Source organism: Protopterus annectens, chromosome 8.part0, assembly GCF_019279795.1.
Source record: "Protopterus annectens isolate FY-2018-M chromosome 8.part0, PAN1.0, whole genome shotgun sequence".
Taxonomy (NCBI): domain Eukaryota; kingdom Metazoa; phylum Chordata; order Ceratodontiformes; family Protopteridae; genus Protopterus; species Protopterus annectens.
In genome coordinates, this window is record NC_056741.1 from 188,340,186 (window position 1) to 188,354,034 (window position 13,849).

The window sequence follows — 13,849 nt, forward strand, 5'->3', positions numbered from 1 at the left end:
CAACCAACATCTCACCCACCTCGGCTCCACCATCCCCATCTGTGCCTTGCTGGTTCCAGTGCACATCTGTATGTTTGCCATTTATTCGCAGGGACTAGGCTGGTACACATGGTGTTCAGAGTTTGGGACACTGCAAAATGACACACACATGTATAGGCCCTATTTGTCAAGCATAAGGATGGGGAGGGGTGTCATCCTGAAACACAACAGTGCACTGAAGCAGAGATCCAATGCTTGCTATGAATGGCTGTATCTGCACACAGTCAAGGTCATGAATTGTGGCAGACATAACTTTCATTCCACAGCAATAGTGATGACACTGTGTAACCTGCAAGGTCTGTGCACATGAGTTGACCTTTCAATCATGCAGAGTTGGGGGACATTTGTAGGGTAGAGTGACCAAACACAGGCAAATGCAGATGTCCCATGCTAGTTTAGCCCTTCCAGAAATAGTAAGTGCTGTAGTACACATAGCAGTTGGTGCAACAGACCATCATGATAAGGGTGTGCACACATATGCACCCACAAATTGCATGCATCTCAATCAGCATCTGCACAACTAACACATTTGTTTGATACTGCATTTGATTGCAGTTGTCATATGTCACATATCAGGTTTGTGTAATGGTAACATATGCAGTAATGTGGCCCCATGGCATATCAAGGTAGAGGTTGCTATATCAATAAGGGTGTGTAGACTCCCCATAGCCACAGTACGGTTTGAAAGTTATCATTGTAATTGTATTTTATTGGCCATACATGCACCACTGATGATGAGATCTGTAATTCAGACATCAGGCATTAACAAATGACATCTGTCTACATATCATCCTAGGTATGTGTCGGACAAACACATAGGGGCTGTGAGCAGCAGAGCAAACATAAGTGACACACATATACACATTCAACAATGGTGAGTACACCTGTGAGGTATGGTACACAGTACATGCCAGGATGTCGAACAGATGCACAGCAATACTGTATACATGGGTTTAGTGTGTTCCAGGGGAAGTGGCATCACCTACTAACACAACCCATGCATCACAGAGATGTATAATGTTGGTAACAGGGATTGACTATAGCTGCACTGCATGCTGTTGAGTGCTATATGTCATGCATGTTGACAGATGGATAATGAGAAGTCTGTGTGTAATATCTTTGTGCAACCTCACCTGTAAGTGTATGTCGGTGTGGGGAGTGAATTTGTCTGTAAGTGCTATCTGGTGGAGTGGAAGGGGGTTGAGGTATGTAGAATGCATTTGTTTATATGTGTGTGTGTGTTTGTGTGTGTGTCCATGTATGTTCATGCGTGAGTGTGGGGTTGTCCATACCTTTCAACTTCCCTTAGAAATCATGCAGTTGATGAAAATTGACAGACACATTAGACACCAGGAATACTTTTCTTAAATATAATCACAGGAAAGCTGGTAGAATAATAAAGTCTGCAGCATGAAAGATGCATTGGGAGGGAAAACTAGACACAAGGGATACTTTTTTAATTGCAATCAGCAGAAAGGTGAAAGTATACCCAAGTATGCAGCACTAAAGATGTATTGGGGAATTATTAGACAACACCAGAGAGTGTTTCCAAATATTACTGTAGTCCACATAAAAAGTTAGTAGAGCAGCAGATCTTGCATCTACTGAACAATAGTTAAGTATGAAACTCCAATGTGTGACATTATTAACTGACTGCAGTATCCCATAACATATGGGGGCCATACTCAAGACTTCTGGAGAAAACCAGGGTGAAAACTTGATGACATCAGGGAGTCTTTGAAAAAATGACTCCAATCAAGTTAAAGATTTAATGGAGTAACAGGTCAAGTTTTGTGATAATTTTCCAAGCAATTAGAAGAATGATATATTAATAATTGGTATTATTGACTGTAATTATTCAAGATTGATATAGGATGGGGAAAATAACAGAAAAAACTAAGGGCATTCTGTAAACTCAGGGACAGGTAAGTAGTATGGTGGAATGGCATGGTGTGTGTATGTGTGTGTGTGTGTGTGTGTGTGTGTGTGTGTGTGTGTGTGTGTGTGTGTGTGTGTGTGTGTGTGTGTGTGTGTGTGTGTGTGTGTGTGTGTGTGTGTGTGTGTGTGTGTGTGTGTGTGTGTATTGTTAAGCAATGATGTACAGGTCTTAAAGTGAATTTTTTGTTTTCCCATCACAGGTGGTGAGGTGGGTCAGGGTCCCTCTTGCAGGCAATCAGATGTTGGTGTCCATACAGACACTGATAATGGTGATAGATATGTTGAGGCACAGGCAGGGTTGTCAGGGGCTGAAGACGCACCATCATTTGACATCCCACTGTTATTCATCCCATCCTTGCACCCAGTCACATTGGCTATACATACCCCATCACCACTGGCCATAGCTGAGGGACAGTTGGCAGTTGGTGACATGAGACAGGACAGTGTGGTATCTATGGCATGTATGTCAGGACACAGCAGCCATAGCCGGATGTTTGGCAGGGTACCACATAGGCAGATGTACAGGAGTGCTCGTAGGAGGGCTGCTGGTCATCATGCCACTGGCAGAGGTGCCACATCTGATGCCACCAGACGCATGTTTCAGGCCATCATGGAGGTGCAGGCATGTATGGAATGGTACACCAGACAGGGTGTGAGGCTGCAGAGGGCTACTCATTCAGCTGTTATTTACAGCATCCATGATCTTGCAGGTGTCCACCATTATTTTGCAGAGGTCATGGATAGACAGTTGGGTGAGATGGTGGGAATCCTCGACTGTGGAATGTCTGTGCTCGAGCATATGGTGGGAGACGTGTGACGGCCACATGGATGTAGGCCAGCAGCACAGACAGCTGGAGGCCGACATGGATGTTCAAGAACTCAGAGCCGCTCCTGTAAGGCATTACCATCCCCAGCACAGCAAGGGGGTGCTGTCCACACCACAACACAGCAGGCCATGTGCATGTGGTCCTGGCCAGTCCCAAGAGGGAACTGGATGCTGTGGACATATTTCATCATCAGGAGAGAGTACCATATCATGGCTTGTAACTGGTGGTGCCCATGGAACCCCTGGCAGGCACAGTTCTCATGTCCATGGCTGAAGATGGTGAACTGCACACCCTGCCAGGTGCGGTCTGCAGCTATCCAACAACCCCCTGTATAGTGCAGCCACATGGCAGAACTGTGTGCATGCATACCCATGCACATTACCAACACAGCTAGGACAACCCCATACCCACACACACCACATCACAACAGCCCAATTAATAATTAAACCCCCTCACACCACACATGAAGTCAAACATATGGCTCATCCGAGGTCTCTGGCAAACTAACAACACACCCTGTGCATATGATGATGCCTGTGCCACATCCCTGTCATCCATAACATTGATGCAGGGACAATCTAATATGGTTCTGATCCACAGGGTGACTGTACTACGGCGTACCAATGTAATGCTGTGTAACATGTTGTCAGCAGTAAAGTTTAATGCTTACATGTCAGGAAGTGTAGCTGTCCAGCCATGATGCATTACAGCTGTTATTAACACTGAGTGATTGCGGTCTCCATAATGTATTCCGTTTGTGTTGTAGGTGTCCATGTGTTAGCAGGGTGATGGTCTGCTGTTGTATCCTACAAGGGGCATGGCACTCTGGTGACACCTTGTCTGTGCCATATCCTGGGTACAGATGAAAACGTCACAGGTCTGTATAACAGTTACTGCATTTGCCACATGGCTGATAGGTCTGGGGGTGTATACAGGTGAGTGCATGGTGGCTGATATTAGCAGCCCTTCTACAGTGGACAGTGGTAAGTGTACTGGGTGGTACAGACCACATGTTTGTATATAACACACACAGAGGCTTTGGTGTTGATGCAATACACAGAGAATACTGTACACATGGATGTATGTATCTGTGCAAGGAGCCCATTTTAGCCTATTTAATTCCACCAAGACAGAATAGGCACAACAACACATTAGGAAATAAGCAGTCTGCTAGTTTAATGTCATTGACGATGGTACTGGCAGGGTATATGTCCCCTTCCCCAATGTAGTGCAATCCTCAACTTGGTAAACATAGGTGTGCTGGTGTGGGTGGCACAGCCCTATCCTTTGGAGGGTGTGAGGTGATGTAGAACTGCAGATAGTGTGATTGAGGACTACTTAACCTGTTAACATTAACTGCATAGTATTACAGCCAGCTAAACGAGGGATACACTCAACAGTAACTGCAATGATGGTGGCTGTGTCCACAAGAGCCATACCCAGCTATATATAAACAATCCCAGTATTGCTGTACACCCATACATTGGGGAAGAGGGCATTTTCACATCTACCACTAGTCGTGATGGAATGTATTTCCACAGGATGATACATGTGAAATGTTAGCATTTGCCAGGCAATTCTCGGACAGATGACATCTTGGGACATGTATATTCTGCAAACAGAAGTAAATTCTTTCACATACACACACACACACACACTCTTACTTGGCAACACTGGGACAAGAACCTCTACCTAGGTATGTGGTGCTACTGATGTGTGTGGCCTTAATTGCACATACCACACAGTGTTTTAGGATGAGGTGTGTTCCAGGTTACATGTTACATGAAGAACAATCCCAGGCCCTGTACAGTACGGTAATGGGGGATGTACTAGTTGTTTGTGGACAATACATAGGGTGACATACTGTCATATATACATTGACAAACATATAACAGTCATACACACATCTGAGAGACCTGGACTAATAAGTGCTAACTACCTTTTCAGTGTGTCCATTCTGTTACAGATAAGTTGCACACAGCACATGCATAACTGGGCTGGATAGTGTTATCAGTTGCCTGCATGGTTGATGGTGACAGTGGACCCCATACAGTGGAACATGGGATGTACTGGGGGTACCATGGTGTAAAGACAGTATACCCAGCGCCCACACCCCACAGTGGATATTGTATGCACTGAAATCCATGATAATACTCTGACATACCCACCAGCAAGCATTGACCAGGACTGCAATACAACCCTTTGTCTATCCCAAGAATGCTATTACAGGGATATACATCTAATGCACATGCCACTGGGATAGTAGAATGATGCATTGCATGGCTCTCCTATGGTCAGCAACATCACTATCCCTAATACTGTGTGGCAAGGCATATTGTATTAGGAGAATGTAGCCTCAGAATGCTGTATCCTACAAATATACACACTTGCACACATACACTTGCCAGAACTAAAAGGGTATCCCATTCCTATCAACCCATTTGTACAACAGTGTTGTGCTGGTACTGCAAGCCCCAGGTAGCACTTAGGGTGAAGAGTGTAACATGGTATATGTAATGTCCAGTACTGAAGCAGCCAAATCTAACTATGGCAATGGGGGGGTGGGTGTGAAGGACCCCAGGGTATTATCGACTACAGGTTTACAAAAACACAGACAATGTCATTCTTAGTAATGCACACGCACACATTTGCCAGTACTGTGGTCCATCTGTGCAGGTGGTCATAGGTGTGTACCAGGCTATTGTCCATGGAGAGATGGTAAGTATAGGGGGGGTGTGTACAATGGTATCATGCCACCTGCCATGTGCCAGCAGGCCATCTATCAACAGATACCACAGGGGTGATCCTCAGGGTGAGAATTACATGCAACACCCAATCATATCTTTGCATCTTGTAGAGGGCCAATGAGGTGCTCCAGTTGACATGTATGCCACATGTATTACATAACATGGTCAGTGTCCATCTTGGAGACCTGTACCCAAGCATGTTCAGTTGACTGTGCTAGTGTAGTTGAGGTATCCATAGCATGTGGTGCCTACAGGGTGTGGATTTCTAGCTGTGGCATTGATAACACAGCTGGGCAGACATGTCAGGGTCACTCAAGCATAGATTGCCTGTAAGCAACCAAGATGGAGTCCCAACATCTGCACATCTGTACAGAGGACAGACATACATCAGCTAGCCAACTGGTTATGCAGTAGGATGACTGTGCTGACAGACAGTCATCTGACACTGATAAGTATGCCATTACTACATGACAGCAGCCCTCAATGACATGTCCTATACACACAGTAGTCTACAGTTAATATCCACATGTCAGATCAATATCCAGTAGGAAATGCTTAATGACACACAGCTGACACACCAAGAACATGATAGTGAGGACTCAGAGTCCATCTTTGCATGGAGGAGTATTTGGTTCCAGTACTACAATCTGCAATCTACTCTTACTTGTGAAAGCACTGTCAACAGTAGTAACGTAATGATACACTACATGCCAGTGTGGCTGCATATAACCTGGGATACTACCCATGTATGAAACACATTCAAATGGAAAAGAGTATTGCACAAGCCATATATACCCATGTGTCCCCGACAGTAGACTCACACCCCTTGCTACTGTGATGACAGCACATAGATGCATGTTATGTACATGGAATTAAATACACTTATTAAAGATGTCATTACCCTGCTATTTTATCAGACTGGAATGTGGGGACTAGTTACCAGGGCTGAGCCATGCTTAGCAGGTTTCAGCATAGCTGCAATATAAATGCTAAGCAGATTTGTGCACTGGTAAGCAAAGCTGCAATGTTGTGAGCTCCTATATGTTTAACCACACATTAGGAGCACTTACCATCTCACAAACCTGCTTAATACTGCCTTAACCACAGCAGCCTTGTTCTGCCCAGCAACGAAATAAACAGCCATTGCAGGTCTTGAGCCCAGGACCCTGTACTCTGTTTTTTCCAATATATCTGTCAGTACACATAACGAACAGTACTGAACAACTGCTATAACTTCTACAATTTTGTATTACTTGTTAGTGATATTACTGTTGAATCACGTATGTTGTTATATATAAATATACACATATCGGATAAATACGGTGTGATACATCTGGAAAGGTATATACAACGTTCAGGTTTACATATAATACGGATATAGATATATGTACATATATCTATATCTATATATATATATATATATATATATATATATATATATATATATATATAGATATTATGTATATGCAGATATATGTGTACATGTATATATATATATATATATATATATATATATATATATATATATATGTATTTATATGCAGCTGTTTATTGCATTACATATAAATATATATATATATATATATATGTATATATATATATATATATATATAGATCTATCTGTATTAACTGTCTTTTGGCTTTTCCCGGTTAGGGGTCACCACAGCGGAACTCCAGTCCGCTAATGATTGGCAGTTGATTTTTACGTGCTGGCTTGCCGGGCCTAACGCACAACCTTCAACGAAGGAACGCCCATCCACGCATGTCAACACACAGAAGATGTTCTAACTGAGAATCGAACAGGCAACGTCTAACTGTGAGGCAACAATGCTACCCCAGCACCACCACTGCAGTATAGATCTATCTGAATACACATATATATATATATATATATATATATATATATATATATATATATATATATATATGTGTGTGTGTGTGTGTGTGTGTGTGTGTGTGTGTGTGTGTGTGTGTGTATGTATATGTATATATATGTATATATATCCATATATGTATATATATATATATATATATATATATATATATATATATATACATGTGCATATATATATATATATATATATATATACATCTGAACATATACATATATATATATATATATATATATATATATATATATATATATATATATATATATATATATAGAAATATAGATATATATACATGTGCGTAGATATATATATGTATATATACATATATATATATATATATATATATATATATATATATATATATATATATATATATATATATACACACATACATACATATATGTATAACATATGTCCATAACACCATAACATGTAGTGGAGTCATCCCTCAGCACCAATAGTCACAACATCTTAGTGAAAGGGGATGTCATGCAAGTATTGCAGGTATAAATGTAGAATGGTGCTACTGTAACAGGTGTTGACTTAACAGAAATGTGTGGGAAGTCACATCTGATGTTGACATGTACGCCATCAGTTACTGACAGACATCATAAGATAATCATACAGCAGTACCACACAAATCACAGTAATGATCCTGTGGAATACAGCAGAGATATGACCAATAAATGTGGGCAGTCTGACACACTCTGGTCAGTCCAGAGTTATAGACGGAACCCCTTAGTGCAACACATGTGGACCAAGCCTGACAAATTGGATGTTTACAGCCATGTAAATGGGGATATCATGAAAATACTGGAATAGATAAGCTCACACAGTTATGCATTCACACAATCCTGTCTGTCTTGACACATAATAACCGGAGGAGCAGAGGTCACAGCCTCACATACTACTCACTAGTTAGTGACATACATTTGTACAGCATTCCACTGCTTTGTCAGAAATAGACAACAGTTATGGTGGCCTGCAACAGTAGTTCTGACAAATATCTGTACATAACATCACACTGGGTAAGTACACTGAGCTCCTAGGCATGTCACAAAGCACTTTGCAAACTACTGGCAGACTGCCACAATGCTGGCCACATTTCTTATGGGGAGTGCATATGTACCTGCAAATATAGCAGGCTCTACAGGCATGTAACAGCAGAGTAACAGACACCTATGTGAAAGAGCATACCGACAACCAATTTGAACACAGCCACAGTCACATATGGTAAGCGTGATTAATATTACAGTATATGGACTATGTGGTCAACACCATCCTCATATGTGGCACTCACACACTAACCCTACATATAATGGGCCAGTACACAGTGTATTCCGATGCCTGACTGTGGTATGAGACATGTGTCGGTTTGGCCTTACGAACATGTACGCTGATAGGGTACCATACACTGGAGCACTATGCAACATCAGATAGAACAGGACCAAGAACAATGACATCTACCACAGGCTGTACACAGGTCAAGGTACATATTCACAATGCACACTCTGTTGACAATCACCATAAGTACACAGACCTCACTACTGTACACACTACAACAGAATATCCAGGTTTTGTCCTCATATATAAGCCCTACTATACATAACATGTCTAGCATTTTGATATCTCACTGGCTTGTTATCAGGTATGATGTCAGTAAATAATGATGTACTGAACATATGCACCTCTTACTGCATGACATATGTACAAAGGTTTACAGAGTTGTAGCTGGAGGCACAAGCACAGGGCCAATATTGATATGTTGCTGTGATAAACTCATACATTTACTGGTGTAACTGGGTTTGTTGTGACATATGTCTTCTGAGGCATATGAAGTCAGTAACTCACATGGCTGTCACCATGTACTGACTGCAATCCTCAGAGTATGCTACTGCATTTCTAAAGATAGGACATGTCTGAGTAGCACAACACGTGTAAGACTCCAAACAATGGCCAGTCTGCAGATAGTCCTACAGGTGAGAGTTTCCTCAACCACATAACACTGTCATAACAGATATTAAATCATGTAGACCAGCCATATCCACACAAACCCTGTTAAACCAACATTACTTCAGATGTAGAAGAGCAGGACTTACATTCTGTCCTCATGTCTGGAACATTCCCCTCCTGTTTGTTGGCCTGTCACCGCTGTGTATGTTGTAAAAGGTATATCCCACTACCCTCTGTGATGTTGTTCCCCAAACACCGGCATAAAGTCCTGCTCACAGTGAATGAAAAGGGCCAACACCCACATAATGTTTCTAGTTACAGGAGTGTGTTTCCATGCAATTGGCTATGGGAATGATACAACAGCTGTTCCACATACAATCAGCTAGTGGGAGACTGCAATTCGTGCACAGACCATCAGCTAATCATGAGTATCACTTACAAAACACAACCTGCTGCCTAAGCAAAGCAGGTGTACTTTTCCAAATCCACCAGAGAGGAAGTGAGAGAGACAGAGACAAAATAAGAAAGGAAGGGGGTAGGAGAGTAAGAGCTAAGCATGTTTGTGTTGCACACTTATCAGTACAGGGTTTCAACCCCCTGACTGATTATGCATTTTCATTACATTTTTATGCAGTTATTGCATGTGCCACAGAGCTCACATGTTGGAGAGCTGTCCAAAGGTATCTTTGGAGGTGAGTGACATTGGCAACAGTGATAAAGGAGGGATAGTGTAAGTGTAGTACATGCGCCTGTCCACAAAAGCAGGTGTCAAGGAAGACACAACCACACTCTCTCAGGAAAAGGACTCATACACATTATCACAGTTGGCAGGGTCAGGATTAGAATTCTTAACTAACTAGTTTGCTACACTATAGTATTACACAGGTATTACATGCACCACAGAGGTTATCAGGCTGATATATGGGCAAAGGGTATGTCAAGGTGACTGGCAGAAGGCATGCTACAACAGGGCAATGGAAGGTGTAGTGAGTGTGAATGACTTCCAAATCATTAATCTCCACACACGCTGGACACAGATTTGCCAGCACTGACATGCATGGGTTCATTGCTTCACAGGTATGTAGTAGTTGACTGTGCCAGAAGGCTGTACAAGGCTAGGCAAAGGGTATACCTTGGCATCAGGCTGCTTGACAATGGTCTGCAGTGTAGCTCAAGGGTGTAGTCCCTGGATTGGCCCACACAGGTGGGTATTGTATTCAACATCCACTCATCTGGGTTACTATTGTGGGTGGCCAGTGGTGTGCAATGCTTGCCATGTATGTGTTCTATATTCCATAACATGGATGGTGTCTGGGTTGTGCACATGTCCCACATGCATGCTCTGTGACATGTGGAAATGTACCTGGGGTGTCTGGAGCATGGGGTGTGGACAGAGTGTTATCATCTGATGTGGCATTCCTGACCTCATGTGGTGAGAACTGGCTATGGCACTGAGGTTGATTCTGCACCTACATCAACAGCATGACGCAGGTATTCACTGGTGTTAGTGGCATCTGTCCATACAGGGCAAGTGTATAAGGCATGGTATTTCCTTTGTGGGTTACATTTGCTGATTGTACAGTCGTTGCAGGCATCCAGTGGGGAACATAGCAAAGGACCACTGTAAGCAATTATTTGCCTATTGTAGGGATGGAACAGGGTGCCATGTCCTCTGTAGTCCACTGCGATCACATCATGGTTACTATCTGTGGGCAATATACAGGGAACTTCATACATAGTGGTTGCTGCCTAGCCAAGTGTGTTTGTGTATGAGACATGGATGGACAGTGTTCTCTGGGTAATACAAGGGTAGCCTATATTGTTCCCCAGTCCATAATATCACATGTAGGGGCAATGATTGTCTGCACTAGCCTCTCTGCTGTTTGACATCTGTTGTTCTTGTAAGCTGGACATTGTGATATATAGTAAGTCCTCGGTATAAGAAATTTGTAAAACCCACCCCACAATGAGTCCTGTTATTACACAATCACAGCTACCTCCAAACAGGATGCTGATCACACACACACACAAACACACTTGACAGCACTGAGGTTCAACCCCCTACTTAGCTATGTATTGCTACTACAGTGTGCTGCATTTATCACACATGCCACAGAGATTATAGGCCTAGTCCTTCTCCACAGGTGTATTTCAAGGTGAGTGACATCAGCAGGCTTGCCAAAGTAGGGCAATGGAAAGTGTAGTAACTGTAACTGGACTCAAAAGCATTGATCTAGAGTTTCACAGTTGCCATTATTGGGATTAGAACTCCTACATAGGTAGTACATCACACTATAGCATTACGCAGTTATAGTACGTGCCACAGAGCCTATAGGGCCAGTCCTCCCCAAAAGTGTATTTAAGTTAATTACATCAGCAGGCTTGCCAAAGTAGGGCAATGAACAGTGTAGTGACTGTCACTGGCCTCAAAAGCATTGATCCTTTCACACACACAAACACACACAGAGTTTCACAGTTGCCATGTCAGGGATTAGAACTCCTACTTAACTCATATATTACACTATAGCATTAGGCAGTTATAGTACGTGCCATGGAGCTTATAGTGCTAGTCTTTCCCCAAAGCTGTATTTCAAGGTGAATGACATCAGCAGGCTTGCCAAAGTAGGGTAAAGGACAATGTAGTGACTGACTAGCCTCAAAAGTATTGATCCTTACACACACAGAGTCTCACAGTTCAACATAAAAGTTAAATCAAATACCACTGAGGTAGGCTCAAATGCTCTGTCGAAGAAAGACAAAAATGAATAGATCCAGTAAACAACAGACACAATCACGACCGCAGTATCCAATACTATTTATTTTCTACAAGTGAACAGAACACAAGCACTTTCACTATAATAGCTTCATCAGGTGTTTAAAATGGACAGTAAAACACAACTCCTATAAAGCACTAAGGTAACAGTCACATGATACATTCCAATCACTATTTAAAAGTGTATTACACACAAAATACCAGCACCTGATTTAATAGGGCATAAAAGCATAAATAAAACATAAAAATATTAGTGAAAGCTGCACTATCTACTCAAGGGTCTATTTTTAAGTCGGGTCTCAGGGTACAGATTCATTAAGACCATGCCCCGAGTCCCCCTTCAACCTAACAATCCATGTAGATTTTAAGTCTTCAGTATTATTAGCTATATCACCTAACCTGAAACTCTCTGATATTCTACCAGTGACCAAGAACTTGAACACATGGGTGTCATCTGTGTTCATAACATGTCTAGCTAGTGCATTAACCTTATTGTGCTTATTTATATTGTAAACATCTTTTCTTATATGTTCTTTAAATGTTCTGTTGGTCTTCCCTATATAGAATCCCATGCATTTTGCACAATAAGCATGATAAACCATATGTTTAGTAAAACATGTGGCATGTACTTTAAAAGTGTACATTTTCCTCTGGTCAGGATGATAAAATTCAGCACTGGTGTCAATATAATAACAAAAATTGCACCGCTCACATGGCCTGGTGCCATATTCACTATCTTCAGCAGGGGTTCCCTTGGGATAACATAGTCTCCTTTTTAAGGACTTGCTACTCCCAAACTGAAATCTAGGTTCATCATCTATAAGTTTTGCTACATCAGGATCAGTAACTAGAACTTTCCAATGCTTCCTAATGATGTCTACATATAGAGAGGCATCAGTAGTATAGCTCAAAGGAACCCTAGGTTTCATGCCACCATCCTGTCTATTTTTCACCTTGCCAACTTTCCCTTTCCCATTCAAAAAGTAGGGTTTGGCATGACTATGCCTCATTCCCACTACATCATTGACATTCATAAGGATGTGTTGCTCATTATACCCTTTATCTCTGAGAATATCCACAGCAGCATTGACTTTTGCCTGAAAATCCTGCTCCTTCGCATTTAACCTAGATGCTCTATATATTTGATTGTGTATAACATTCGTAAAAACATAAGGAGGATGTAAACTGTCCCTATGTAGCAAACAATTCACATGGCATTATTTCCTATGGAGCTTAGTAAAAAGATTTCCCTCATTGTCCCTTACAACCAAGACATCCAAAAACTCAATCTCATAAAGTGCAGATTTGAAGGTGAACTTTAACAAACTCATGAAATTCCAAAAATGTATTGAGGTCACCCTTCCACAAAATAAAAAGGTCATCTGCAAACCTTCTGAAGAATGAACTATGACTACTATATGGTCCATTCAATACATATTCAGTCTCCCAAATAGCCATGACTGCATTGGCGTAGCTATTGGCACAGGACGTGCCCCATAGCTACGCAATTGCATTGCTTGTAAGCATGTCCCTCAAGCACAAAAACATTGTGTTCAAGCACAATTTCAAGAAATTTGGCCAATATGCTAACAGTTTGCTCACCATAACTGGCATATTGTTCTAAGAACAGAACAGTACTGGCAATACCCTCCATATTGGGTATCCCAGTAAACAGGGAGA